This window comes from Pteropus alecto, unplaced genomic scaffold (assembly GCF_000325575.1).
Source record: "Pteropus alecto unplaced genomic scaffold, ASM32557v1 scaffold86, whole genome shotgun sequence".
In the NCBI taxonomy this organism is placed as follows: domain Eukaryota; kingdom Metazoa; phylum Chordata; class Mammalia; order Chiroptera; family Pteropodidae; genus Pteropus; species Pteropus alecto.
The window spans coordinates 21,807,149-21,811,492 of NW_006442109.1; positions in this window are offsets into that span (position 1 = coordinate 21,807,149).

Below are 4,344 nucleotides of genomic sequence, written 5' to 3' on the forward strand. Positions count from 1 at the left end.
TGCTGGGCAACTCAGAAACATGGGACACAGGGACTATCCAGCTAAAAAGTGCCTGCCTGATGTCCTCTTATTTACCAGCTAAAAAGTGCCTGCCTGGTGTCCTCTTATTTACCAGCTAAAAACTGCCTGCCTGATGTCCTCTTATTTACCATACTTAATTCAAATTAGGCTAAGGCAGCATTCTAAGATCTCCTTCCTGAAGCAAGTTTCTCTGTCTGAATCTCTTGGGCAGGAAAGAGCAGGGGAAGACCAAAGCTTCTTTCTGAGTCTTTTTTCTTAGTAGACAGCTTAAAATCAATATGCCACAAAGCAGCTTCCAGGTGGAAAAATTTTTCCTCCCTTCCTAACAAACTCTGAACTTGGTAGTGGAGATGTCCATGGACTAGCCTGGTTGAAGAAATAAACACAGATGGATATTTGCAGGACACTTGCTGATAGATTGTATGCCAAGTGCCATGAGAGTACAGGGAAGGGACTATCTAAAGGTCCCTGGGTTAGGTGAGGGAATTGGTCTAGTGGATTGAGGAATGCTTGAACTTGGCATTGAAAACTAAACAGAAATTGGGTAGGTAGACAATAGCTGTGGTACCTTCCCAGGAAAAGGGAAAAACTATATAAAATTATGTTCAGGTCATGAGGTATGTGAGGAGGAGTAAAAAGAGATGAGGCTGAATTGTAACTTTATCTTACCCATTAAAAGAGACTCATTGAAATGTTTCATGTCATAATATGAAGAACAAGTTTAATGAACAAAATAAAGACAGAGGAACCAGTTAAAAGCTTGTTATACAAAGAGTCCAAGTAACTGATAAAGTCATGAGGACAACATATATTTGAATTTATTTAACAAATATAAACAAACATTTAACAAATATATATTGAATTTATTTAACACATAGCACTTATGTGTCAAGCCCTGGTCTAAATACTTTATAAATATTAACTCATCCCCTATAACTATACCATCTCTGTGAGTAAGTGCTATTATTATCATCCCAGTTTCTTTGACTGAGGAGATCAAGGCACTAAAAAGCTAAGAATTTTGCTCAAGGTCATACAGCTAATAAATGATAAAGCCAGGATCTGAACCCAGGCAGTTTAGCTCCAGTATCCTTCCTCTTAACCATTATACTGCATCACCTTTTTACATTAAGAGTAGGAGGTTATTATTCCATGGCTTGTGTAACTAGGTGGATGTAGACCAGGAACACAGGAGGAAGAACAGATTTCTCTCAGACAAGTGTAGAGTTAATGAGTTCAGTTTTAGATATGTCAAGTTTGAGATCCCAACCCCCTGCTCAGGCCTGAATCACAATGAATAATTGTTGGCTGCAGCCAATTATTTCTGGAGTCCTAGAAACTGGGATGTGTCAATGTCAATGCTGGTCTGAAAGTTTCTTAGGGACTTGGTGGTTTCTATGTAGATTGAAAGTAGTGGCATACCATGAAAGTTGGTGAGACATGGGCACTCACACTCTGCTGCCTACTACCCAGCTCCCTTTAAATCAGACCCCAATGTGTGGCAAATCACTGAGAACTGTAATATTGTATATTTTTAGTGGAAGTTCTAGAATATGCAATTTTTCCTCTTCTCTCCTCAAATTTCATTACAAACAAATAAAAGACCTTTCACATTTTATTGAGCATGTTTTAAGCAATAGTCAGAGCTCAAAGGCTAGGGTCATTGTGACAAAAATTTCAAATAAGTAAACATCTAGAAGATTTCGCTTTAATTCAAGATAAGTCAATGAAAATGATATCCGCCTAAACTCAGCTAAAATTTTGCCCAAACTCTCCATTTTAACTTCCATTGCTGTCAGTTGGAATTACCCTAAAATATTTAAAAGAGGCAAGTCAGGTCTATGATACATCATTGTGCCAGGGCTTTTTGTCTTCTGCTTATTGTTAGTTTTATTCTTTTCCACTTGCCAAGGTTTAAAAATGGTTTCAATATAAAACGAATTTTTGAAGCAGATTTCAAATCTTTGGTGGTTGTTGAATTCCATTCCTAATATGCTTGCCTAAGGAGAGGGAAATAAAACCTTTCTCAACAAATAGGTAAGTTTTGACATATTGTCCTGTCATGAAACTAGGGGATAGGACAGGGAAAGACAAGTTGTTTTATGTTTGAATAAGCATTCTTTTATGTGCAGTAGGTCCTCTGGGAATGTCTCTGAATTCATTCTGTGACTCCTAACTCTTCAATGCATATAGTTTTCTCTAATTAAAATTCCATGATGTAAGGGCTCATTCAATAGTTTTCTCATTGTCTCACAGTGCAATGAGTTCTCCCTTAATTTCTCCCAGAAGTTTACAAATCAGGAAGTCAGAAAACTGCTGCAAACACTCCTAAGTTTTTGGCTGAATTTGTAAGTTATATTAGGGGTATCTCTCTCCAAGTACAGGCTGTACCCATTACAGAGTAATAGGCATGCCAAACTACTCAAAATAGTCCTTCTAATACCAACACAGGGGTTTGTATTAAAATACTGTATTATTATCCTTGGAGAGAGTGAAGTAACATTTCCCTTTAGATCCTACTTATGAAAGTAATGAGTAGAATAAAATTTGTAGAATTGAAACAATAGCCTATAAATTCAATTTCACCTTTTCCTCTGAACCCATGACTGATATATGGGACTGCACACAAGGTATATTTTGCCAGGACATCACGGATCCTTCAGTACCAACATGTCCAACATCTCTGCACGACATGTTCTTTCTAGTTGTTTCTACTTCTCTTAGTGATATCATCCTGTACCCAAACCAGAAATTCACAAGGACTTTTTACTTCCTTTATTTCTCTAGTTCTATACACCAGCCAAAAGCCCTGGCTTTATGCACAACCCTCTAAATATCTCTCAAGCACATTCTCTTTTCCATCACCACCACCACAACCATTGCTTTATTTTAGGCCAACATCATCTCTCCTCTGGACAATTGCAATTGCCTCCAACTATTTCTAGTCTCTTCACCCACCCTATCTATCTGCCCTCGACAAAGCCAGGGAAGTAATATTTCTAAATCACACTCTTATCATTCCCCTGAGTAACTTTCTCCCCCAAGCCCTGCCTCATTGGCTCCTAAATTCTTATACAAGAAAGCTCAAGCTCTTTGGTATAGCACTTCAGGCTCTTCATGGCCTGGCTCTTCTAAGCCACATTTTCATCTTTCTCTAAGCTCCAGTCATGAGGTCCTCAGTTCTTTAGGTCCCTGAACATTCCAAGGTTTTTCATGCCTCCATGTCTGTCCAGAATGGGTCAGTTCTTTCAATGGCTACTATTTAGGTAACACCCAAAACCTCTATAAAGAGCTCTCAAAGCTATTTATTCAGCTGAGGAAATCGTCCAGGTTCGCCTCATATTCAGGGTCCTGATTGTCATCATGTTTTACCACATTTTCCTTACATGATTTCCTTTTTATGCAGCTTCTTCTTAATATTTTTCTCTGGGTTTCTCCCCCTCTGATTCCAAGCAGGAAAGCTCTCAGGCAAGTTACACTCCATCCCACATCCTATGTCAAGCCCTTCATACTAAATGACAGCAAGGGTCCAACTAGAGGATGGGATGAGTCTCTGCCTTTAAACAACAATGCCCTCTCCCTCCCCTTCTGATTACAAAATGTCTTTCATTGTCCTTCAAAGCCCAGTTCAAATGTCCCCAACTCTGAGATGCCTTCCCTGTTCTATCCAGATTAAGGGAGTCATTTCTGCCTATTTGCAGCTCTATACCTTGCACAAACTTCTAGTTTGTTTATTACTCTCTATTGTGTTATCTTGGACAATATCTTTAGGTTTTCTGTGGCCGATCTATAAAATTGGGATGAATTAACTCTCAGGACTGCCATCACTTAGTAGATACTCAATAAGTGTTTACCAAGAACTGGTGGAAAGGATGGTTCTAGCTAGGAATAAAAGCCATATAAAGGCTAGGGGTACAACCATGCCATGACTATTTGAGAGATTAGGTACAGCACTTTTGTAATTTTGAGTTACTCTGATCTACATTTAAAAACTTATGGCCCTGGACATCGTAGAATTGATATGACTGGGTCCTTAGTTTCACAAAATGCCTTTAGAGAACTTCAGTAAAATTAGACAAAAAATATTAATGCTTATCTTTGTGTATCATTAGGAATAAGGAAGTATTTATTAACACTCTAGGCTGCTTAAAATGAAGTTGTACAAGAACTTACAAGTTACTTCCATTTGGTGAAGTGGTTTCTGATCTGTGGTAACATTAATGACCTTAGATCCATGATTTATGATAGAGTGCAAAAATATGCCTCAATATCAGGGTTCCCTATGTAACTGAAATCTCAGCAAGTCATATGAGGATTTTCCCA